The sequence below is a fragment of the Oncorhynchus gorbuscha genome, linkage group LG15, assembly GCF_021184085.1.
Source record: "Oncorhynchus gorbuscha isolate QuinsamMale2020 ecotype Even-year linkage group LG15, OgorEven_v1.0, whole genome shotgun sequence".
Lineage (NCBI taxonomy): Eukaryota > Metazoa > Chordata > Actinopteri > Salmoniformes > Salmonidae > Oncorhynchus > Oncorhynchus gorbuscha.
Window position 1 is genome coordinate 27,247,333 of NC_060187.1, and position 26,740 is coordinate 27,274,072.

At 45.1% G+C, this 26,740-nt stretch overlaps 1 protein-coding gene across 1 annotated transcript in view; it reads left to right on the forward strand.

Annotated features, from left to right (window-relative positions):
- Positions 1 to 26,740, forward strand: part of palld (palladin, cytoskeletal associated protein) — a 111,381-nt gene that overhangs the window by 68,715 nt on the left and 15,926 nt on the right.

The following is a 26,740-nucleotide window of genomic DNA, read 5'->3' on the forward strand; positions in this document are numbered from 1 at the left end:
AATCAGTGTCTGTTTTGACAGATGTTTTTAATAGATAAATCACAGTCACAGTTACTGCTTTAACTGCTGTATTTTATTCACAAGGAAAGAAAGTTATTTTAGTGTGATGGTCTAAGAGGACATACTACTGCATCCATGCATCTCAACCATTACATAGGCCTACACCTGTTATTTATGCCTCACATTGCCTTGAACTGTGAGCTGTGGGTCTGTGGGCTGGTATCTTGATGAAAGCTCTCCTGTCGATGGTATCTCAGAGATGCATTAACTGAGCTGGGCTGTGGAGTAGAGCTCTCCTCCTACCTGACCAGAGCCTGACGGCCCCAACATTATACATCGGTTAGGGCCGGGTAGGTCCTGTTTTTTCATCAATAACTAGGGTACTGGCAGGGCTCAGGTATCACTAAAATGATGACTAACATTTTAAAGCTGAGCCATTTGCATGTACTCTGCTGCGCAGCACAGTTATATCTGACTAAAATCCTAACATGGTGTCAGAAGTGCTTCAACCTCGTCAAATATAAGACAGTTGGAGTTTAGAGTGATGAAAAGTAGCTAACAGCTAACTGCTCTCTCATGTCTCTTCATTGAGCAGAGCAGCCCAAGCAGAGCTATTGCTATGGATAACAGACTCAGAAAGCCATGAGCATAGCGCATGCACAGCGAGCTGTGCGCAGGGAGCGAGTGACAGACAGAGAGGAGCAGCAAATGGATTTACTAACAGAGGAAGTTATTTCTGATTTCGGGTTTTGGGCAGGGCCTTAAATTTGGCAGAAGCAATCGGGCCTGGGTAGGGTAGGGCCTGAACGTCATGGGCATGGGTAGGGCTCGGGCTTAAAATTCATGCCTCTACTGTGGAGATTCATGCCTCTACTGTGGAGATTCAGGGCTCTACTGTGGAGATTCAGGGCTCTACTGTGGAGATTCAGGGCTCTACTGTGGAGATTCAGGGATTTACTGTGGAGATTCAGGGCTCTGCTGTGGAGATTCAGGGCTCTACTCTGGAGATTCATGCCTTTACTGTGGAGATTCATGCCTCGACTGTGGAGATTCAGTGCTCTACTGTGGAGATTCAGTGCTCTACTGTGGAGATTCAGGGCTTTGCTGTGGAGATTCAGGGATTTACTGTGGAGATTCAGGGCTCTACTGTGGAGATTCAGGGCTCTACTGTGGAGATTCATGCCTCGACTGTGGAGATTCAGGGCTCTACTGTGGAGATTCAGTGCTCTATTGTGGAGATTCAGGGCTCTATTATGGAGATTCAGGCTCTATTGTGGAGATTCGGGGCTCTATTATGGAGATTCAGGGCTCTATTGTGGAGATTCAGGGCTCTATTGTGGAGATTCAGGGCTCTATTAAGGAGATTCAGGACTCTATTGTGGAGATTCGGGGCTCTACTGTGGAGATTCAGGGCTCTACTGTGGAGATTCATGCCTCTACTGTGGAGATTCAGGGCTCTACTGTGGAGAGGAAGTTGCTGTATGACTTGGCAGGCTGAGGTGACTGTAAAAAAAACACGCCCGCTGTCTGTCTGCACTGTGACTGTCTGTACTGGAGGAAGATGGAGCTGGGCCAGTCAGCCAGTCAGTCAGTCAGTGTGTGGTTCTGATGGCTGTTGTTACTGGTGTTGCCACACCTGGTGGAAGAATCAGAGGATGCTCTCAGAGGAGAGGCCACACGTTGGCATTTAGGATCAGAACACTGGCCTTGTGTTTTAAGAGTGAGAGAGAGGGAGAGGGGGAGAAAGAGAGAGAGAGGCAGGTTGAGTCTGTTTTGGGGCTTAAGGGCAGCAGTGTATAACAGTCTGTATTAAGCTGTTAAAGGTTGTTGGGTAGCCATGCCTTGAGGCAGGTCATAAATCACTTAGGTGGGAGCTATCGTATCAGTGTGAGGTCACTGGGCTGTCATTTTGGAGAGTGTGCATGTTCCGTCCTGATTCATGATTAAGATTCACCAGGGGTCTAAGGGGACACCCGCGACCAAGAATAAAGCTGTATCACACTGGACTGTTAACACCTGGAATTTGTCAATCTGCTTTCCCTGTGTGTGTGTAGGAGGGTGTGTGTTTGTGCCTGCTTGTGTGTGTGTACGTGTGCGAACCCCCACATGTGTACATTGTGATGGAGTGTAAGTGGCATTGGTGTTCAGTATCAGCTTTCTAGTCTTGTACATACTTACCCAGTGTGACACTTCACAGGAACTGTTTCATGTTGAATGGTTACAACATACCCTGAAAACAAGGTGTGTATGTATGCTTGTGCTGGTGTGAGCATTTTTAAATGGAAGGGAATTAGAAAGTGCCTCTTTCCTTGAACTGGTGCCTCAGAGTTCCCCTGAGATTCCCTGTGGCTGCTGTGTGGCAAATCGTCAAGTTATTAATTTCCATCTTGGTGATTACTGTCAACATTTACTAGATTCACATGCAAACTTAATCTACAAAAGATAATGATACAGTATTTATTTGTACAGAAACACCAAGGACATTCAGTTCAAGCGGCAGCCTCTGAAGGGAAAGTCCAAACCCAGACTATGTAAGGTTTTTGAGGAGAGGATCATAGAGAAGAGCCAAGTGAATGAGGCACAGTGAGGTGTGACTGTAGTACTGACTATGATCACGGTGACACAACATTAGATTATGGGTTGGGATATAATCTGTGGGTGGGCGTCGTCAAACACACAAGCAGCAATTATCCTGCCAACATTTTATATCTTAATCACTGTTTCATAAAACAAGGAATCAAAACCTGACAGTTGAAATAGTTATTGTGCACATATCCATTTTATAAACAGCCTACTGTTGAACCCTCTCTGGCAAACCCTCTGTGAGAATCTCCACCAGGCTTCATTTTCTTGTTTGCTTTAGATTATTTGAGGATTACGGATTGTGAAAAGCAGAGGAGTCAAGCACAGATCAGTGGTTTAAACAACCTCATCTCTGCCATGTCATAACCCACTCACAATCTAAACTTAAAAACATGACATAAAATAACCATAACCTTCATAACTCCATCCTTGATTGAGGACTACTTGAAATGTGGTTGTTCTGGTTCAAGTTGAGTTCTGGTCAGTCTAAAAACAGGTTGTGGATCATAATGTGGCACTGTGGGCCTGTCGTCACGGTGAGGAGGAAGTGATGCTGTAGTGCCTCTCAGAACCCCTGCAGGGTGTGAGGGTCATCATGATCAGACAGCTGTGTTAATCCTCACTGTTCCAGACTGATCTGTCACAGCCTCCACCCTGAGAGACCTATCACAATGAGTCACAATGAGAGAGAGAGAGAGAGAGAGAGAGAGAGAGAGAGAGAGAGAGAGATAATGTGTGTGTGTGTGTGTGTGTGTGTGTGTGTGTGTGTGTGTGTGTGTGTGTGTGTGTGTGTGTGTGTGTGTGTGTGTGTGTGTGTGTGTGTGTGTGTGTGTGTGTGTGTGTGTGTGTGTGTGTGTGTGTGTGTGTGTGTGTGTGTGTGTGTGTGTGTGTGCGTGTGTGTGTGTGTGTGTGTGTGTTCGTTTGGTTCTTGAAATCACAGAACAATACAAAGTCATGTTCTGACCCTGTGTGTCCAAAGAGGAGGAAGTGGAAGGTGTGGGCTCTGCTGGAGCCACATAGCAGATGAGGTTCAACAATTATCTTTCAGGGGTCAGATGTCAAAGGTGAGTATTATGTGTTAAAATGCTGCTCGCAAATGGCTGCGAATGGGGTCACAACCTCACCATGTGGCGTCTTCCCCCCTCATGGCATCCAGGAACTCCCATTCCTGACTTAAATGTCTGTCATACACGCACACACATGCACATGCACAAACACACACACTCACACACACGTACGTACATATGAACCGGGCTAACAATCCCAAACATGGGGGAGCTTAGAACAACAGCCTGCTTGCCTGTAAGTGACACCATGTGTGTATGCGTGGGAAGCCTGCATATGCCCAGAGAGGTAAAGATGAGGAAGCTACTAATCCCCTTTAATGTGCTATATATCGCATGTGGATTGACTCAGTGCCACTCAAACCCATGCCGTCTGCATAATTGTCATACCACAGAGATTAAATGATTGGGCCAGCTACAAACCTCTTTAACCTCCTCTGAGGTCGTTGTCAGGGTAACAGAGAACAACTGCAACAAACTGAAGGCCACGTTCCAAACCATTCTACCCTGCTCTGTCTCTCTCACTCACACACAGATACAAATAACTTGTTTACAGAGGATCCTGGATACTGTTTGGTTTTTTGTACTGAGAGTGATTTTGATGCTTTGGAATGTTAATTTGTTCCCAAATCGAGTTTATACAGTATAACTAAACAACATGTTTAATATACATCTGTGGTCTTGTTGAAACTATGTTTCATGCCTGTTGGATTCAGAGCTTTGTGTTGATCTTTCAAACTCTTGCGTTCGGGGTTTTGTTTGTGTGCCTTATTGCTCTTTGTCAGTGGTTGTCATGGAGCGCATGTCCATAACCTGTAGACAATGACACTGAAACAAATTATTGGTTGAAGAAAGACTCTTTATTGTATCTCTTCAAGGAAAAGTCAAGAATCCTGAAACCAAAGAGAATGTTGGATTGAGTAGCGCATTCCGTTTGCCAATAATACTTTGACATAAGGAGCCAAAGTCAATTGTTAGTTGATCACGCCAGTTACTAAAACAAAGTAGCTTTTAACAATGTTTCTATCATGTATAAAACTGCCCATTTAAACAGATATGATCTAGTAATGTGAAATATATTATGAGAATAACGATAAAAGTATTGGTAGAGTATAATCATATAATTTAACCTACCTCATGTTTGTCTGAAGTGCCGTGTTGTTTATGGCTGCTTTCTTGTTGAAGTGCTGGTGTACATTAAGCATGAGGCAAGTTAGTCTATGAGTCATCGTTAACGGCCTACCAAAAGGCAAAAAGCCTCTTGAGGGGATGGGGGCCTGGGATTCATTTTTTTATTAAAAATACAATATAAATATAGGACAAAACACACATCACAACAAGAGAGACAGCAAAACACTACATAAAGAGAGACCTAAGACAACAACATAGCAAGGCAGCAACACGTGACAACACAGCATGGTAGCAACGCAACTTAACAACAACATTGTAGCAACACAACATGGTAGCAACACAAAACATGGTACAAACATTATAAGGCACAGACAACCGCACAAAGGGCAAGAAGGTAGAGACAACAATACATCACACAAAGCAGCCACAACTGTCAATAAGAGTGTCCATGATTGAGTCTTTGAATGAAGAGATTGAGATAAAACTGTTCAGTTTGAGTGTTTCTTGCAGCTCGTTCTAGTCACTAGCTGCAGCGAACTGAAAAGAGGAGCGACCCAGGGACATGTGTGCTTTGGGGACCTTTAACAGAATGTCTCAGATAGGGAGGAGTGAGGCCTAAGAGGGTTTTATAAATAAGCATCAACCAGTGGGTCTTGCAACAGGTATACAGAGATGACCAGTTTACAAAGGAGTAGAGTGCAGTGACGTGGCAAATCTGATGGAGCATTGGTGGCAAATCTGATGGCCGAATGGTAAAGAACATCTAGCCGCTCGAGAGCACCCTTACCTGCCGATCTATAAATTCTATCTCCATAATTTAGCATGGGTAGGATGGTCATCTGAATCAGGATTAGTTTGGCAGCTGGTGTGAAAGAGGAGCGATTACGATAGAGGAAATCAAGGCTAGATGTAACTTTAGCCTGCAGCTTTGATATGTGCTGACAGAAGGACAGTGCACCGTCTAGCCATACTCCCAAGTACTTGTATGAAGTGACTACCTTAAGCTCTAAAGCCTCAGAGGTAGTAAAAATACCTGTGGGAGTAGGGGCATTCCTCTTGCCTAACCACATGACATTTGTTTTGGAGGTGTTCAGAACAAGGTTAAGGGTAGAGAAAGCTTGTTGGACAATAAGAAAGCTTTGTTGTAGAGCATTTGACACAAAATCCAGGGAGGTGCCAGCCGAGTATAAGACTGTATCATCTGCAATTAAATGTATGAGAGAGCTTCCTACTGCCTGAGCTATGTTGTTGATGTACATTTAGAAGAGCGTGGGGCCTAGGATCGAGCCTTGGGGTACTCCATTGGTGACAGGCAGTGGCAGAGACAGCAGATTTTCTGACTTTATACACTGCACTCTTTGAGAGAGGTAGTTAGAAAACCAGCCAAAAGACTCCTCAGAGACCCCAATACATCCCACGAGAATGGAATGGTCTACCGTATCAAAAGCTTTGGCCAAGTAAATAAAAATATCAGCACAATATTGCTTAGAATCAAGGGCAATGGTGACATCATTGAGCACCTTTAAGGTTGCAGTGACACATCTGGAAACCAGGTTGATCGGAAACCAGATTGCTGGTTTCCTGACCCGGAAACCAGATTGCATACCCGAGAGAATACTATAGACATCAAGAAAGCCAGTCAGTTGATTATTGACAAGTTGTTCCAACAGTTTTGATAAACAGGACAAAATAGAAATAGGCCTTTAACAGCTAGGATCAGCTTGATCTCCCCCTTTAAATAAAGAACGAACCGTGGCTGCCTTCCAAGCAATGGGAACCTCCTCAGAAAGCATAGACAGGTTAAAAAGGTTGTAGGTAGGCTTGGCGGTGATAGGAGCAGCAACCATAAATAAGAAAGGGTCTAATCCATCTGACCCAGATGTTTTATGGGGTCAAGATTCAGGAGCTCCTTTAGCACCTTGGACTCAGTGACTGCCTGCAGGGAGAAACTTGTAGTGGGGCAGGGGAAAAAGAGGGAGATGCATAGTCGTATTAGAAGGGGTGGGAGATGAGAAAATGTTGGACGAGCAAGGAGGCATGCCTGAGTCAAATAGGAATCCTGACTTAATGAAGTGGTGATTAAAGAGCTCAGCCATGTGCTTCTTGTCAGTAACAACCACATCATCAACATTAAGGGACATGGGCAGCTGTGAGGAGGAGGGTTTTTTCTCCAGGTCTTTAACCGTTTTCCAGAACTTCTTGGGGTTAGACCCACATAGAACTGCTCCTAAAGTAACTATCCTTCCGGATAGCCTGCGTGCACTTGTTCAAGTGATGATTCTATACCATTTTACAGAGGCCAGGTCATGAAGGAAGGCTTGGTCATGAAAGTTTTTTAGCAAGCGTCTATGACAAATCAGGACAGCTCGTTTCACTGAGCAGCCATTACGAACACAGGCTGCAAAACAGTGATCACTAAGGTCATTACAGAAAACACCAGACTGATACCTATCAGGATTATTTGTGAGGATAACATTGAGGGGAGTTGCCTTTTCTGGGTGTTTGGAATCATACCTTGTGGTATTGGTAATAATGTGAGAAAGATTTAATTGCTTTAGGACATGGTCAAGGGGTTTAAAGATGTCTCAGTTTAGGTCACCTAGCAGGATAAATTCAGACTTAGTGTAAGGGGCCAGAAGAGAGTTTAGGGCAGGTAGGGTACAAGTGCTGATGGAGGACGATAGCTCCCAGCAACAGTCAACAAAGAGCAATTTGAAAGTTTAATGCTTAAAACCAGAAAATCAAACATCAGTATTCAAAACACTCTTCAGATGGCAACAAGATCATATTGTACAGCAATTTCATTGGGTAACATAATTACAAAGCCGGTTTATGTAAAACCGTTGTATGGTGAGGGGTTCCGCTAGTGGAACCCCTCGACAACATTCCGCTGAAAAGGCAGCGTGCAAAATTCAAAAATATTTTTTTGAAATATGTAACTTTCATACATTCACAAGTGCAATACACCAAATTAAAGCTAAACTTCTTGTTAATCTACCCATCGTGTCCGATTTCAAATAGATTTGACAGTGAAAGCACAACATATGATTATGTTAGGTCAGAGCCTAGTCACAAAACACATACATTTTCCAGCCAAAGAGTGGAGTCACAAAAAGCAGAAATAGAGATAAAATGAATCACTAGTCTTTGATGATCTTCATCAGATGACACTCATAGGACTTCATGTTACACAATACATGTATGTTTTGTTCGATAAAGTGCATATTTATATCCAAAAATCTCAGTTTACATTGATGCGTTACATTCAGTAATGTTTTGCTTCCAAAACATCCTGTGATTTTGCAGAGCCACATCAATTTACAGAAATAGTCATCATAAACTTTAATATAAGATACAAGTACTATGCACAGAATTAGAGATATACTTCTCCTTAATGCAACCGCTGTGTCAGATTTTTTAAAAACAAATCAATCCATACAGATATCCGCCATGTTGGAGTCAACAGAAGTCTGAAATAGCGTTATAAATATTCACTTACCCTTGATGGTCTTCATCAAAATGCACTCCCAGGAATCCCATGTCCACGAGAAATGTTTGATTTGTTCGATAAAGTACATCATTTATGTCCAAATACCTCCTTTTGTTAGCGCGTTCAGTTCACAAATCCAAACTCACGACGCGCGGGCAGGTCCAGGCGAAAGTTCAGAAGAAAAGTCATATTACAGTTCGTAGAAACATGTCAAACGATGTATAGAATCAATCTTTAGGATGTTTTTATCATAACTCTTCAATAATGTTCCAACCGGAGAATTCCTTTGTCTTCAGAATTGCAATGGAACTCTCACTTGAATGCGCGTGACCAGCTCATGCCACTCTGGCAGACCTCTGACTCATTCAGCTCCCATTCCCTCATCCTTTACAGTAGAAGCATCAAACAAGGTTCTAAAGACTGTTGACATCTAGTGGAAGCCTTAGGAAGTGCAATTTGACCGCATAGACACTGTATAGGCAATGAGTTGAAAAACTACAAACCCTCAGATTTCCTGCCATATGAGTTCTGTTATACTCACAGACATCATTCAAACAGTTTTAGAAATAGTGTTTTCTATCCAAATCTAATCTGCATATATTAGCAACTGGGCCTGAGTAGCAGGCAGTTTACTCTGGGCACGCTTTTCATCCAAACATGAAAATGCTGCCCCCTATCCCAAACAGGTTATGATACAGTATATGTCCATGGGAAATTACGCATTTATGGTAGAAATGTGTTTTGGGGCTATCATGATGGAACATTCCTAGCTGGAGGGAGTTCCTGGAAAGAATACGTAGGTGCTCAGTTGGCTTTTGCCTGGGAGAGAGCAGGCTGGGCAGGTAACAGGTTGGCTAGAGTAGAGTTATTGTCACTCCCTGACCATAGAGAGCCCTTGGTTCTCTATGGTTTTGTAGGTCAGGGCGTGACTAGGGGGGTGTTCTAGTTTTCCTATTTCTATGTTGGTGTACTTGGTTTGGTTCTCAATTAGGGGCAGCTGTTTATCTTTGTCTCTAATTGGGGATCATACTTAAGTTTTCTATTGTTCCCACCTGGGTTGTGGGATATGGGTTTGTGTATGTGCATGTAGCACCACTGATGTAACGTTTCATTGCTTTTTATTGTTTTGTTTGGAAGTTTCGCTTTATTAAAAGATAATTAAAAGATAATCACGCTGCGCCTTGGTCTGTTTCTCATAACGATCGTGAAAGAATATCCTACCACGAAAGTACCAAGCAGAGATAATGGGAGGTTGCGAGACACTTTTTGGGCAGGAGTCTCGGGGGTAATCGGGAAGGACAATGACGACACCGGGGCCCCGGCCCCAGAAACCCTAAGATTGTTTTTTGGGGGGCACATGGAGCTGGTGGTCGGGCAGCGGAGAGTGCCAGAGCCTGTTTGGGAGTCAATGGAGGAGTGCAATGAGGGATACCGGAGAGAAGAGTTAGCGAGGAGTATGCTGCAGCGCAGGCATGCTGAAGAGCGGGTCATCAGTCCGGTGCCAGCTCCTCGCACTCACCCTGAAGAGCCAGAGACCGTCAGGGAGGCGATGGAGAAGTTGGGAGAGCGAGAGAGGAGAGAGATGTTGTGCAGGTGTGTTCTGCTCAACATTCAGCCTGAAGAGCCTTTCAGCAGTCTGGTGAAGTCTGTGCCGGTTCCACGCATCTGGCCTCCAGTGCCCCTCCCCAGTCCAGTACGTCCTGTGCCAGCTCCCCACACTCACCCTGAAGTGCGTGTCACCAGTCCAGTGCCACCTGTGCCGGCTCCACTTACCAGGCCTCCAGTGCCCCTCCCCAGTCCAGTACGTCCTGTGCCAGCTCCCCACACTCACCCTGAAGTGCATGTCACCAGTCCAGTGCCACCTGTGCCGGCTCCACTTACCAGGCCTCCAGTGCGCCTCCTCAATCCCGCTCCTAGGCCGGAGCCTTCCTCTGCGCCAGTGCCCAGTCCAGGCACGGCGTCCAGTCCCCCTCCAAGGCCGGAGCCTTCCTCTGCGCCGATGCCCAGTCCAGGCACGGTGTCCAGTCCCGCTCCAAAGCTGGAGCCCTCCTCTGCGCCGGTGCCCAGTCCAGGCACGATGTCCAACCCAGCACCATGGCCGGGGCCCTCTGCTCCGATACCCAGGCACGACGTTCAGCCCGATGCAATGGCCCGGATATGGGGTCTGGGTGGGGGCTACGACCCGCACCAGAGTCGCCACCGACACTAGTCACCCCCCCTGCTCTCCTCAATTGGTTTCAGGTTTTGCGGACGGAGTTTGCACCTTTGGGGGGGGGGGGGTACCGTCACGCCCTGACCGTAGAGAGCCCTTGGGTCTCTATGGTGTTGTAGGTCAGGGCGTTACTAGGGTGTTCTAGTATACCTATTTTTCTGTTGGTGTACTTGGTATGATTCCCAATTAGAGGCAGCTGTTTATCGTTCTCTCTAATTTGGGGATCATACTTAAGTTCTCCATTGTAGAGTTATAGATGGGAGAGAGCAGGCAGGGCAGGTAACAGGTTGGCTAGAGTAGAGTTATACCTGGGAGAGAGCAGGCTGGGCAGGTAACAGGTTGGCTAGAGTAGAGTTATACCTGGGAGAGAGCAGGCTGGACAGGTAACAGGTTGGCTAGAGTAGAGTTATACCTGGGAGAGAGCAGGCTGGGCAGGTAACAGGTTGGCTAGAGTAGAGTTATACCTGGGAGAGAGCAGGCTGGGCAGGTAACAGGTTGGCTAGAGTAGAGTTATACCTGGGAGAGAGCAGGCTGGGCAGGTAATAGGTTGGCTAGAGTAGAGTTATACCTGGGAGAGAGCAGGCTGGACAGGTAACAGGTTGGCTAGAGTAGACTTATACCTGGGAGAGAGCAGGCTGGGCAGGTAACAGGTTGGCTAGAGTAGAGTTATACCTGGGAGAGAGCAGGCTGGGCAGGTAATAGGTTGGCTAGAGTAGAGTTATACCTGGGAGAGAGCAGGCTGGACAGGTAACAGGTTGGCTAGAGTAGAGTTATACCTGGGAGAGAGCAGGCTGGACAGGTAACAGGTAACAGGTTGGCTAGAGTAGAGTTATACCTGGGAGAGAGCAGGCTGGGCAGGTAATAGGTTGGCTAGAGTAGAGTTATACCTGGGAGAGAGCAGGCTGGACAGGTAACAGGTTGGCTAGAGTAGAGTTATTCCTGGGAGAGAGCAGGCTGGACAGGTGACAGGTAACAGGTTGGCTAGAGTAGAGTTATACCTGGGAGAGAGCAGGCTGGGCAGGTAATAGGTTGGCTAGAGTAGAGTTATACCTGGGAGAGAGCAGGCTGGACAGGTAACAGGTTGGCTAGAGTAGAGTTATACCTGGGGGAGAGCAGGCGGGACAGGGAACAGGTTGGCTAGAGTAGAGTTATACTTCAGTTTTGTTATAGGAATACTTTTTTGTTAAACTTTGTTTGTACTGAGAATATGTTTGATTTATTCAAGTCTTTGTCAACGACCTGTTATTTTCTGTTATTTTCTGTACAAAGTTTTTTGGCCAATTAGTCCTGCACCTGGTAATATTGTAAATAAAAGTCTCTAAGAGAGGTGAGCACCAGAACATCCTGTCTGTCTCCTCACTGTCCAATCCGTCGCATCGGTTAGTGCTTTGTCTTTGTGTTTGTGCACCGTAGTGCTCTATGGTCTTGTGTTCAGAACCGTGTTGCTCTGGCTGCCAGGCTTTGTCACATATCTGTGCTGTGATTCAGAGCTGTACCCACAGCAGAGACTTTGTGTTTATGAGGTGTAGCTCGTAAACTCTCTAATGCTGTATTAACAATCACTTTCTTATAGAGGCGTTGCGTGTGGTTTTATGGAAACATGTATGTTAAAGAGACACATATGGAACTGAGTTGTTTCTTCATTATCAGCTGCCTGGCATGAAGTTCATGTGCAACGTTTTTCATTAGTCATGCCATTCATGTAAAAAAATAAAAACACAAGTGTTTTTGTTCATCAGCTATCTGATTGGTTACATTTGTTGCCCTAAATGTGGACCTGGAGTGTGAATGAATGCGTACAGAGAGAACTAGCCAGAGAAAGAAGAGAAAACGCTAGAGATAAGGAATGAGATAAGTAGAAGAGACCCAGGAAGGATCGACAACAGCAAGGCAGATCATTCCTCAACGACCTCCAGACAGTGGGCAGTCCTTAAAAGAAGATGGTGATGGAGGATTGTTATTCTAGGAGCCTGGTTCTGAAAGGGAAGTCTCTCGATCAATGGCCCGTGTTGCAGAGCTTTTATTGTGAAACAGAGGCTTTTATTGTGAAGAAGGTTTAGGCTGACTCATGCAGAGAGCAAGGGAGGCAGAGTCTGGCTGCTGACTGCTCTATATATGCTGCTCCGCTACCTGGCAGACTGGCAGAAACAACCACACACACACTCCTCCTGGGGAATACCTGAGCCGCAGACAGACACACTCACCTGGGCCACGTCACTGAAGGTATTACTCTTTCTTACCAATTCTTTACAGAATCAGACACAACATTTGTCAATTTAACACACTTCAGTGGAAGTGAGCGTTTATGGAGAGAGGGGAAGGGAGAGGGAGAGAGGGGAAGGGAGAGGGAGAGAGGGGAAGGGAGTGGGAGGAGAGGGTGACAAGCAAGCAGCAAGATGCTCTTCATTAACGCTAAGTCAAGTTCAGTTCATTAGAGAGAGAGAAGACGATGTGAACACACCACATTAGCATAGCCACTGTTGCTTTATGCTGAGCTCACTGCTTCAATGAAAGACAGTGTTGCCATTGTTCTTTTTTCTGTGGTAAAACTTTGTGGGCTAAAACTGATCTCAAAATCAGTTAAAATCACAATCTGTCATTTATGCTTCTGAAGAACTAAAAAGGGTTGAATTGAGAGATGGAATGAAGGAGTACAGAATAAGGAGAGACACAAATGATAGAGAAGGAGAACCCGGAACACTTTTCCGTCATTTCTGTCTGCTTTGCCAGCCCCTTAGACAGTTAATGTAAAAAGCATGTGTTGGAGTATGGATGTGTGGTTTGTAGGACAGAGAGAGGCGGAGATAGAAACCCATTCATTTACTGGAAGTTCTGGGAAGTGGTTATTCTGGAAAGGATAGGGCTGGAGGCAACTGTCTGCTTTACTGAGGGTGATAGGGTCTATGAGGTTGATAAAGCGTAGTTGTGTGAGATGCTTTATTCTGGGTTGTGTCAATGTTGTGTTAGTGGTGAAGGACCCGTTGTGTTTTTATATAGGTCAGTTGTGTGGTGCCCCTTTGGGGTCTGATAGATTAGTTAGCACAATAGTCTGTCCGGTAAGAATAGTAGTGTCAGGTTTGGCTTTAGTCCTTCACTGGGTTCTCTTGTTTCTACCCCCTCCCTTCCCCTCACTTTCTCTGGCTCTCCTCCTCTTTCTCATTCTCCCTCTCCACTCCTGCTGCTAATCCCATTTGATGGCGATGTCTTTCCCATTCCAATCCCAGGAAGAATGTCTTGAGCATTCCTGCAATACAGAAAAACACTCTAACCGGACAGAGGGAAGGAAAAAGGGGGAGGGTGGGAGGTAGAGAGGGAGGGATGTAGAGAGGGAGGGAGAGGTAGGGAGGGAGGTAGGGAGGGAGGGAGGGAGGGAGGGAGGGAGGGAGGGAGGGAGGGAGGGAGGGAGGGAGGGAGGGAGGGAGCTGTTCATTCTCTGCACTTCTCACCTATTATTTGATTCTACATAAAATGGCTCCCAAGATAGATGGATTAAATAGAGGGGAGAGAGAGAGAGAGAGAGAGAGATGGTTGGGGGAGAGACATAATTTAAGGGGTTGATGGGAGCTGGAGCAACCCTGAACTGTTAGTCTGGTCAGAATGAGCCACACGCTCTGTGCAGTTGTTAAAGCGGGGGAAAAGAAAACAGTCTGGTTCTGTTTTATGTGTTGTGTGCAATTAGAGCCAGAGAGAGAGGGAGGGAGTGGGGTACAGACAGAGCAAGGGAGGAGGTGAAAGAGAGAAACATGGAGAGGTTGAAAATACATTTGGAAGTCTAGGAGAACAAAGACAGAGAGAAATTGAGTGGGACATGGAGAGAGAGAGAGAGAGAATGGGAGTTGATAACAAAAAGTCATATTTTACTTTATGCTTTTCTGGTTTCCTTTGTTGTCTATATGAAAAATGTCAGGGACTACTCCTGCCAATACAGAACCTCAAGTTGAACTGATCTAGGAGCTGAGTCTAGGGGGGTATGAAATGTCCATGGAAAGTTGGACGGCTCCTCTGTCTCTCCTCTCTCTCTCCTGAGGAGGAGCACTCAGCCAAACCATGGGAGGAGGGATTAGGGAGAGCTGTATGAGTCGCTGTGAGTGAAGAGTTTGGGCCTGTGATGTGGGTCAGGTCAATGGGTTAACTCTGGTTCTAAACCTGATTGGACTGGAGGTTCGGCCAACATGCATCTCCATGTGGAAAAGGATATGATTTAGACTGATTATTTAGACTGTACTTCCATTCAAAATATCCAAATTGTGTGTGTACAGGTAGGCCTACTTGTGTATGTACTGTCTCTGTTTGTGTTTGTTTTTTTTGTGCGGTTTGTGTGTGCACAGCCCACACCTGTTTGAGGGCTTCACTTGAATTTGTTGATGGAAGTTTATCATGATCTAAAGTGATGATGTCAAACATAAACATTCAGCTATCTCGCTGGTGGTGTTTGTATACAGGGGTCCTGTGAACTGTTATCTTACCGTAAACTTAACAAAGGACTAGTCTCCCCCTCCTCTAATAGAACTCCAAATGGTTGTCTAAAAAATAGCTTCGTTCTTATTAGAGACCCTTGGTGACCAATGTATGTGTAATGACCTGCTACTTTGCTGTTGTAAATACAGATGTCATAGTGTAAACATTATTCTGCAGTCGATGGGACAAATCATTAAGAACTGTGTTATGGTGATTTTGGCCCATAGCTATAGGATTCCTGTTTCTTGCTACAGCCACCTGTGTTATGTGTCTCCACAACAGGAGAAGATAGCCATTGATGGCACATCAATCCATCATTATTTCCTTAATTAAAGTCAACCAAATAAGTAGTAGCTAATAGTCAGTCAGGTAGATAACCAGCCAGTTAGTCAGAGTCTGTCAGTCTCAGTCAGTTCAGTCAGTCAATATGTCAGACAGTGTGACAGACTAGGCTGTTTCTGTCATGGATCAGTCAAGATAGGCTGGGCTAGGCTGTAAGATGTAATGGGGGTGTGTTAATACAGGTGAAGGAAGTGTTTAAACACGCTGTCAGGCACAGTGAGACACTGATCACTGATCATACTGTACTGTCTGTCAGCTCATGCTTGTGGAGGTGTGTTTGACAGAGAGAGCGAGGTGTATTTGCATACGTGATTGCAGTGGGAGTCAGACTCAGGAGTCTCTGGTATTTCCCATGCTCCTATTGATTTCAACCTGTGTTTCTGGATCTGGTCTGATAAACTCTTGGCCCGGGGCACGGTTTGGGGCCAGCATGTTGTTGTGTTACCACCTTTGTGTGTTTCCACTGTATCTCACACACACACACACACACACACACACACACACACACACACACACACACACACACACACACACACACACACACACACACACACACACACACACACACACACACACACACACACACACACACACACACACACACACACACACACACACACACACACACACACAGCGGCTGTATTTGTTTTGGAGGTGTAATGTCAGGGCTCCATTCTGTTGTTTAGGTATATATCATTCCATGTTTGACAAGGCCACACTTTTTAAAAGCTGTAGACTGGCATGGTGACGTGTGGTTAAACAGTGACACACACACACAAACACACATTAATATGTAGGTACAAGTCTGATTGTGGGAAAATGTACAACGGTTGTTCAGACATTTGAGTAGATCAACAGCTTTTCACTTACAGTATGTACACACAGTGCAGCAGGAAGCTTAGCCCCTTGTTGCTGTTTACAGAAAGAACCCCCTCATTATTGGCTATTTACACTCAACTACTTCCTGTCATCCCATGGTCGCTTCCTGTCATCAGTGAGTGCTGCTGGCGGAATCCCATAAACCCTTTCCCTCCTCTACTCCTAGTCAACCAGCGGCTAAGACATTCTCCCCTTCCCCGTACCCAAACAAGCGAGGTTGTAAAACCCAGCGATGGCTCACAGCTTACATGGTGGCATGTCAGTCAGTCAAACTGTAGATCCGTATATCTGTATAGACTAGAGGCCATCATTGTCTAGGAAGCACAAACCAGTGACTGTGTGTAAACAGGACCTTTATAGACATGTTGATTAGAGAGAGCATTGATTAAAGACAGCATGATTAGAGAGAGCATTGATTGAAGACAGCATGATTAGAGTCACGGAGGAGAGGCAGCTCTGTGGCTGGCATGGTATGTTTCAACTTGCTCTGACTGCTACAACATGGTCTGTTTCAACTTGCTCTGACTGCTATAACATGGTCTGTTTCAGCTTGCTCTGACTGCTATAACATGGTCTGTTTCAGCTTGCTCTGACTGCTACAACATGGTCTGTTTCAGCTTGCTCTGACTGCTATAACATGGTCTGTTTCAGCTTGCTCTGACTGCTACAACATGGTCTGTTTCAGCTTGCTCTGACTGCTACAACATGGTCTGTTTCAGCTTGCTCTGACTGCTACAACATGGTCTGTTTCAGCTTGCTCTGACTGCTACAACATGGTCTGTTTCAGCTTGCTCTGACTGCTATAACATGGTCTGTTTCAGCTTGCTCTGACTGCTACAACATGGTCTGTTTCAGCTTGCTCTGACTGCTACAACATGGTCTGTTTCAGCTTGCTCTGACTGCTACAACATGGTCTGTTTCAGCTTTCTCTGACTGCTACAACATGGTCTGTTTCAGCTTGCTCTGACTGCTACATCATGGTCTGTTTCAGCTTGCTCTGACTGCTATAACATGGTCTGTTTCAGCTTGCTCTGACTGCTACAACATGGTCTGTTTCAGCTTGCTCTGACTGCTATAACATGGTATGTTTCAGCTTGCTCTGACTGCTACAACATGGTCTGTTTCAGCTTGCTCTGACTGCTATAACATGGTCTGTTTCAGCTTGCTCTGACTGCTACAACATGGTCTGTTTCAGCTTGCTCTGACTGCTACAACATGGTCTGTTTCAGCTTCCTCTGACTGCTACAACATGGTCTGTTTCAGCTTGCTCTGACTGCTACAACATGGTCTGTTTCAGCTTGCTCTGACTGCTACAACATGGTCTGTTTCAGCTTGCTCTGACTGCTACAACATGGTCTGTTTCAGCTTCCTCTGACTGCTACAACATGGTCTGTTTCAGCTTGCTCTGACTGCTATAACATGGTCTGTTTCAGCTTCCTCTGACTGCTACAACATGGTCTGTTTCAGCTTGCGCTGACTGCTACAACATGGTCTGTTTCAGCTTGCTACATTATGCTATAAAAGACAGATTCAATGAACTCTTACTCAGACAAGCGGTACCTGACTCCGTTAAGCTCAGTGATGCTGCTAATCTTTGCATGTAGGAACTGGAGTTAAAAAACCACCACCAGAATAATTGTATAATTGACGTGTTATTATGAGTATAATTGAATGCTGAATGGTAAGTAAATCAAAAAGGTTTTCCTGAAGCGCTCTCTCATTGTGTTCAATGTTAAAGAATTTACACCCAGGAACCAGGCCAACTGAGTGACGCAGTGGTCTAAGGCACATCACTACAGACACCCCGGTTCGAATCCAGGCTGTATCACAACTGGCCATGATTGGGAGTCCCATAGGGCGAGCACAATTGGCCTACTATCGTCTGGATTTGGCCTGTGTAGGCTGTCATTGAAAATAAGAATTTGTTCTTAACTGACTTGCCTAATCAAATATAGGTTAAATTATTATAATTAAAAAATATATATTTTTCATGATGAGAGAAAAAGAGAAATAACATTTAACAGCCTATTAATACCTCCAAATGGAGGCTGAGAGAGAAGGATAAGGAGAAAGAAAGAGAGAGAGAGATTTAACTGTAATGTAGCGTTACAGCTTGGAATGACAGAGCTGAGCTCTGCAGTTTTTTCACACTGTAACTGGGTGTTGTGTGGGCCAGTTGGCTCAGCTCGGTACAGCACAACACTGGGCCGTTGACATGGAGACAGAGAGCAGGACGTTCCCTCCCTCCCTCCCTGCAAGTCCCTACTGCACTGCAAGACAGAGGAACCGACTGTCAGAGGAACCGACTGTCAGAGGAACCGAGGAAATAAGTGAATTAACGTCAGTCATTTCAGCAGTTTCTGTCATTTATTACCTGCTCACAGGAGAGAGAACATTTTTTACCAAGTACCAACTCAGAGCTTTGTACCTTGTAGAAATTATGTCTACATACAGTAAGTGTAGACCTACAGTTTTGTTTCTTGTACCCCAGAGAGTCAGACTGGCATCTAGAAAACATGCAGTTGAGAACAGCTGTAGGAAAATACCCTTTCAGACTAAACAAGGAATGTGGAGAGTTGAATGTTAATTGCTGTAAATTAATAGGCTGTATGGTTTTAAGTCAATGAACATCCACCTCTTTAAAAAAAAAATGTTTACCCCCTTTTCGTGGTATCCAATTGTTAGTAGTTACTATCTTGTCTCATCGCTACAACTTCCGTACGTACGGGCTCGGGAGAGACGAAGGTCGAAAGACATGCGTCCTCCAAAACACAACCCAACCAAGCCGCACTGCTTCTTAACACAGCGAGCATCCAACCCGGAAGCCAGCTGCACCAATGTGTCAGAGGAAACACTGTGCACCTGGCAACCTGGTTAGCGTGCACAGCGCCCGATGGACGACGCTAGGCCAATTGTACGTCGCCCCATGGACCTCCCGGTCACGGCCGGCTGCGACAGAGCCTGGGCTCGAACCCAGTGTCTCTGGTGACACAGCTAGCATTCAAGACTAGTAGATCCGTCCTGTTCGGTTATCAATCGAGAAAGAGCTTGATTGAGAGAGATGGAATAGTTCTCTGAGTAATGTCATAGGTGGATGTTGGCTAGGCAGATCTGGTTGAAGGCTGGACCATGCAGGGTCACAGTGTCAGGGTTACGTAGTGTCAGGCTTGCCCACACCTGCTATCCTGGAGGCAGACAGACATTTTAAAGGACAATAAAATGACTGATGAAGCTGAACAATTACACTGTCTGATCTTCTCACTGACAATATGATAATATATTATCTGACATGCTAATTCAATGGAAACATTGAAATTAAAGTAAAATGTCAGAGTTGACATACAATACAATTGGAAAGTTAGTCCTATGCGGAAAGTGCGACAAATATATCTTAATCATGTGATTACCCTTTAGTAAACTAAGAAAGTGGAATTGGACTGAAGTAACTGTTCTATATAAAGAAAGAACACCTTTTAAGGCAAGGAGATGATGTCAGTCAGTCATAGCCAACATCCACTCGAGAAAAAACACTAAGACAACTTTTTGGATATATTTGTAAATTCAAACTGGGCTCCTAGCAATGAGATTCTAGGCAGGCTGGAAACCATCAGGTGGGTTATTAACAGATGCAGCTACGTGGACAAACTGTTTTAAAGGCTCTCCGCATGATTGAACGCACAACACAGGCAGTCCGGCAGTGAAGGAGTCTGTTGAAGAGAGAAAGACAAGGCGCTGAGGAAATGAAGCGTGTTTCCCCTCTGCTTGAGCGAGCGGGTGAGGCGAGGAGAGGCGCTTCTGCCTCATGCGCTGAGAGAACATAGCCAAAAAAGGAATGAAAACGGTACAGAGGAGTGGACGCCGAGGCTGGCTCTCTCAGCAGATGCCAAACTATTCTTGTAAAAGTGCTCTTTTGGTGGAGGCTTGAATGTCCAACATTGCTGGGATTTTTAGGAAAACACATGGTGAAAAGTGCACTGCACTTGTGTGCTAATTCTTATAAACTGTAGCCTACAACAGCACACAGGTTATGGCAGGTTGGAGTGATTGAAATAATGACTGTTTATTTGGGTCTGAAGTTCCACTGATGATACACTCTTGGAAAAAAGGGTTCCAACGGGTTCTTCGGCTGTCCCCATAGGAAAACCCTTTTTGGTTCCAGGTAGAACCCTTTTTGGTTACATGCAGAACCCTCTGTGGAAAGGGTTCTCTATTTTAGATACCACTTTTTTTCTTTCTAAGAGTATACTAATGATGGGAGCATGTTTATTTTACCTTTATTTAACTAGACAAGTCAGTTAAGAACAAATTCTTATTTACAATGACAGCCTAGGAACAGTGGGTTAACTGCCCTGTTCAGGGGCAGAATGACAGATTTTTACAGCTCAGGGATCTGATCAATCAACCTTTCGGTTACTGGCCCAACATTCTAACCACTAGGCTACCTGCCGCCGTAAATGATCTGGAAGCATGTCGAATATCTGTCTTATGATGTTTTCACTGACAGAACTGACATTTTATTGTAAAATGTTCACTACCTTTGTTAGGTTCTTAACATGTTCATTATTATTTTTTATTATTCTTTAATCAGGAAAAACCTATTGAGATCAGGGTCTCATTCTCAAGGGTGTCCTGATCACAGTTATACAACAAATATGTCAAACAAAACAGCAATCAATACAATGTCAAATAAAAATACAAAATACAGTAGAAAGAGGGAGAGGAAGAGGAGGCTGGGGGAGGGAGTGGGGGGGACCTTCGGACAGAAAATGAAAAATAGCAGAAAAAACTCTTCCTGATTATTCAGCATCTGGAACAGATTGTGGGAATGCAGGTCTAGTGGAGTCCTGATGACAAGGCATGTTGCTGTAGCTATAGACTTCTACCCAGGCTTTCTGAAGGACTCACTACTAGTCACACTAAGACTGGGCCATTAACATGGTCTCTGACACATTGGGGTTTTATAGCTTTCCCAAAGACCCTTCTCCCCTTCTGCTACCCTGAGAAGATAACTCTTCCATTTCATGTGTGTCCTGGAGTTCCCACTCTACAGTCCTGTTACAAGCCCCCAGACGCAAGTAAAAGATGTCCCTGTAATTTACCCCTTCAAAGCATGGAGTGGACATAGGATGCGTAGTTTACTCGCCCGCCTTTTTTCATTCCAGTCTACAATGTCACGTTGTATAAATGATTGTTTTAATACTCCACTAAAAATACAACATGAGAAAGGCACAGCCCAAAACAAACACGTACACAAAAATACAGGGATGTAAAACCTCTAATAATACATGAGGGGCAATACACTATACATTTTACATACAATACCGAGACTAAAAAATACAACCCATGCCATGAAAAGGCACGGGGAACAATACATGAGAAGACCCATAATAACAAACAAACGAGACCCGTAAGAACACAAAAATACAGAGGATGTAACCCAAACAAAAGAGCGAGGTAAAACCTCTAATAAATACATGAGACGAGACACGCAATACACTATACATGAGACGAGACCCGTAATAACAATACATGAGACGAGACCCATAATAACAATACATGGGAGGTAAGAACCCGAGTAATAACAATACATGGGAGGAGACCCGTAATAACAATACATAAGAACAATACATGAGACGAGACCCATAATAACAATACATGAGACGAGACCCGTAAGAACAAGTGCACAACAATACATGGGAGGAGACCCGTAATAACAATACATGAGACGAGACCCATAATAACAATACATGAGACGAGACCCATAAGAACAATACATGAGACGAGATGAGACGAGACCCGCACAACAATACATGGGAGAGACAATAACAATACATGGGAGGAGACAACAATACATGGGAGGAGACCCGTAATAACAATACATGGGAGGAGACCCGTAATAACAATACATAACCCATAATAACAATACATGGGAGGAGACCCGTAATAACAATACATGGGAGGAGACCCATAATAACAATACCGAGACCCGTAAGAACAATAACAATACATGGGAGGAGACCCGTAATAACAATACATGGGAGGAGATAACAATACATGGGAGGAGACCCGTAATAACAATACATGAGGAGGTAAGAACAAGTGCACAACAATACATGGGAGGAGACCCGTAATAACAATACATAGATAACAATACAGTGAGACCCAACAATACATGAGAAGACCCGTAAGACCCGTAAGAACAATACATGGGAGGAGACCCGTAATAACAATACATGGGAGGAGATAACAATACATGGGAGGAGAGAAGAACAATACATGGGAGAAGACCCGTAAGAACCGTAAGAACAATACATGGGAGGAGACCCGTAAGAACAATACATGGGAGGAGACCCGTAATAACAATACAAGACCCGTAATAACAATACATGGGAGAAGACCCGTAAGAACAATACAATACATGGGACGAGACCCGTAATAACAATACATGGGACGAGACCCGTAAGAACATTACATGGGAGGAGACCCGTAAGAACGAGACCCGTAAGAACAATACATGGGACGAGACCCGTAATAACAATACACACCCGTAAGGAGAAGACCCGTAATAACAATACATGGGAGGAGACCCGTAATAACAATACATGGGAGGAGACCCGTAATAACAATACATGGGGGACATGGGAGGAGACCCGTAATAACAATACATGGGAAGACCCGTAATAACAATACATGGGAGAAGGAGAACAATACATGGGAGGAGACCCGTAAGAACAATACATAACAATACATGGGAGGAGACCCGTAAGAACAATACATGGGAGAAGAGAACATTACATGGGAGGAGACCCGTAAGAACAATACATGGGAGACCCGAAGAAGAACAATACATGGGAGGAGACCCGAACAATACATAGATAACAATACATGGGAGAAGACCCGTAATAACAATACAAGAACATTACATGTGAGGAGATCCGTAAGAACAATACATGGGAGGAGACCCGTAAGAACAATACATGGGAGAAGACCCGTAAGAACATTACATGTGAGGAGATCCGTAAGAACAATACATGGGAGGAGACCCGTAAGAACAATACATGGGAGAGTGAGGAGATCCGTAAGAACAATACATGGGAGGAGACCCGTAAGAACAATACATGGGAGGAGACCCGTAAGAACAATACATGGGAGGAGACCCGTAATAACAATACATGGGAGGAGACCCGTAATAACAATACATGGGAGAAGACCCGTAAGAACAATACATGGGAGGAGACCCGTAAGAACAAGTGCACAACAATACATGAGACGAGACCCGTAAGAACATTACATGGGAGGAGACCCGTAAGAACAATACATGGGAGGAGACCCGTAATAACAATACATGGGAGGAGACCCCGACCCGTAAGAACAATACAAGAACAATACATGGGATGGGAGGAGACCCGGAGACCCGTAATAACAATACATAAGAACAATACATGGGACGAGACCCGTAATAACAATACATGTGAGGAGATCCGTAAGAACAATACAAGGGAGGAGACCCGTAAGAACAAGTGCACAACAATAGATGGGGCGAGACCCGTAATAACAATACATGAGACGAGACCTGTAATAACTATACATGAGACGAGACCCGTAATTAGAATACATGGGGCGAGACCCGTAATAACAATACATAGATAACAATACATGAGAAGAGAGACCCGTAATTAGAATACATGGGGCGAGACCCGTAATAACAAGTGCACAATACATGCAGCACGAAAGCCGAAATAACAAAGCACAGGTATTCACAAGACCAAAGGACATGGGAACAATAACCGACAAGACAATGGTGAACAGAGGGCACATATATACAGTTATTAAATCAGGGGAATTGGAGTCAGGTGTGCGTAATGAGACAGTTCAGTGACGCCAAGAGGTCGGTGATGTAAACCCCCCCCCCGGACGGTCCATCAGGGCGCCGAAGTTGCGTCGGACGGGCCAGTTGCAACTGCCGAAGTTGTGAAGGCGTCGGACGGGTCAGAGGTTTCTTATCGGTCTATTAACTCATCGACAGCATGGTAAATCCGTGAGTCAATCTTTTCAAACAACTCTTACACTAAAAGGGCATTATCATCATGTTCACAATTTCACAGTATTTCCATCACTGGACAGTTTATTAGGTACACCCATCTGGTACTAGGTCAGACTCCCCTTTGCCTCCAGAATAGCCTGAAATCTTCAGGCATATATTGTACAAGGTGTTGGAAATGTTTGTTGCTTAGTTGGTGTCAAGGGACCTAACGTGTGCCAGAAAACATTCCCCACACCATTACACCTCTGCCACCAGCCTGTGCTGTTGACACCAGGCAGGATGGGCCATGGACTCATGCTGTTGACACCAGGCAGGATGGGCCATGGACTCATGCTGTTGACACCAGGCAGGATGGGCCATGGACTCATGCTGTTTACACCAGGCAGGATGGGCCATGGACTCATGCTGTTGACACCAGGCAGGATGGGCCATGGACTCATGCTGTTGACACCAGGCAGGATGGGCCATGGACTCATGCTGTTGACACCAGGCAGGATGGGCCATGGACTCATGCTGTTGACACCAGGCAGGATGGGCCATGGACTCATGCTGTTTACACCAGGCAGGATGGGCCATGGACTCATGCTGTTGACACCAGGCAGGATGGGCCATGGACTCATGCTGTTGACACCAGGCAGGATGGGCCATGGACTCATGCTGTTGACACCAGGAAGGATGGGCCATGGACTCATGCTGTTGACACCAGGAAGGATGGGCCATGGACTCATGCTGTTGACACCAGGCAGGATGGGCCATGGACTCATGCTGTTGACACCAGGCAGGATGGGCCATGGACTCATGCTGTTGACACCAGGCAGGATGGGCCATGGACTCATGCTGTTGACACCAGGCAGGATGGGCCATGGACTCATGCTGTTGACACCAAATCCTGACTCTGCCATCAGCATGACGCAACATTTTCCACTCCTCAATTGTCCAGTGTTGGTGATCGTGTGCACACTGATCGTGCTGCTTCTTCTTGTTTTTAGCTGATAGGAGTGTAACCCGGTGTGGTCGTCTGCTGCAATAGCCCATCCATGACAAGGACAGATGAGTTGTGTGTTCCGAGATGTCGTTCTGAACACCACTGTTGTACTACGCCACTATTCGTCTGTTTGTGCATTATTCTTTTCATTCTCATCAATGAGCTGTTTTCTCCCCCAGGACTGCCTCTGACTGGATGGTTTTTGTTTGTTGCACTGTTCTCTGTAAACCGTAGACTCTGTAGTGCGTGAAAAGCCCAGGAGGATGTCCTTTTCTGAGACACTGGATCTGGCACTCCTGGCACCTAAACGTAGGTCACTCATTTTGACCATTTCTAACATTTAATGGAACAGTAACTGAATGCCTCAATGCCTGTCTGCCTGCTTTATATAGCAAGCCACGGCTACGTGACCCATTGTCTGTAGGAACGATACATTTTTGTGAACAGGGTGGTGTACCTAATAAACTGAGAGGTGAGTTTGACTACACTTGGACTATAAAACGGCAACAATTTCACTACATCCCATGGCAAAATGTGTAGAATTACAGGAAATCAGTAGGATCAGTAACCTCCTGAAAGTCTTCCCCATCCACTGATCCCAGACCAGGCCGGGCCAGAAGGGATGATTGTACAGTGAGTAGACAGTGTAGGACAGAATACAATACTCCATCATTAGGACTCACGCCTGCCTGAGAACAAGATGCGACAGAGACGTGTTTTGTTTTTGTTGTTTCATCACTTTTCCCTTTAAGAGATGTGAGTTGCCACACCTTGTCCCTAGTACAGTACTTGTATGTCTCTCTCCCGTCTGTACCGAAATCAATGACATTATTACAATGTTATTATCACGTATTTTATGACCATGACTAGTCTTGTCCTTGACCCCGCAGAGGTCATCACTCTGTTGAGCGTTTGTCACAATGTCACAACATTGGCAAAACTTCCTCACATTTTGTACTCCGGTCTCCTTTTAAAATGTTTTATTGTTTGATGTGGCTGTCGACAGGCTGGTCTTTTAAGTCTTTCTGGAGCTATCAGTCCCTGCACCCTGTGCAGTGGTTTCCTCCCCACTAATCAGCACTTTACACAATGCACACACACATATACACACACACACACACACACACAGATGGTAGCTCGGATGGCTAGCTGAATTAACCACAGCCCACGGTCCCCCTGAACCCTTTAACCTCAGGCCTGACAAGCTATCAATTCTAGGCTGGTGAAAAAACGTAATTCCTGATCGAGGAACCCTGGACGGTCCAGTGCTGATGTCATCCCCAGAACTCTGTGTGTGCTTTTCAACTACTCACAGTAACAGCCTGTAACTTTAGAGCAATGTCTCAGCATGACTGGGATGCTCATTCTCTATGATTGTTAAATTGCCAATCACAATTGTCTATGTAATTTGCGTAACCAGAGAGAGGCGGGGAACAAAGTATTGTGTCAGTCATGGGAAAAGGGATGACAGTCGAATGCTTTCGTAACATTTCTACAACGTGCCTGAAACCTTGTAGCAGTGTTAACTCATCCTGCCCAGCGTTTTAGTGGG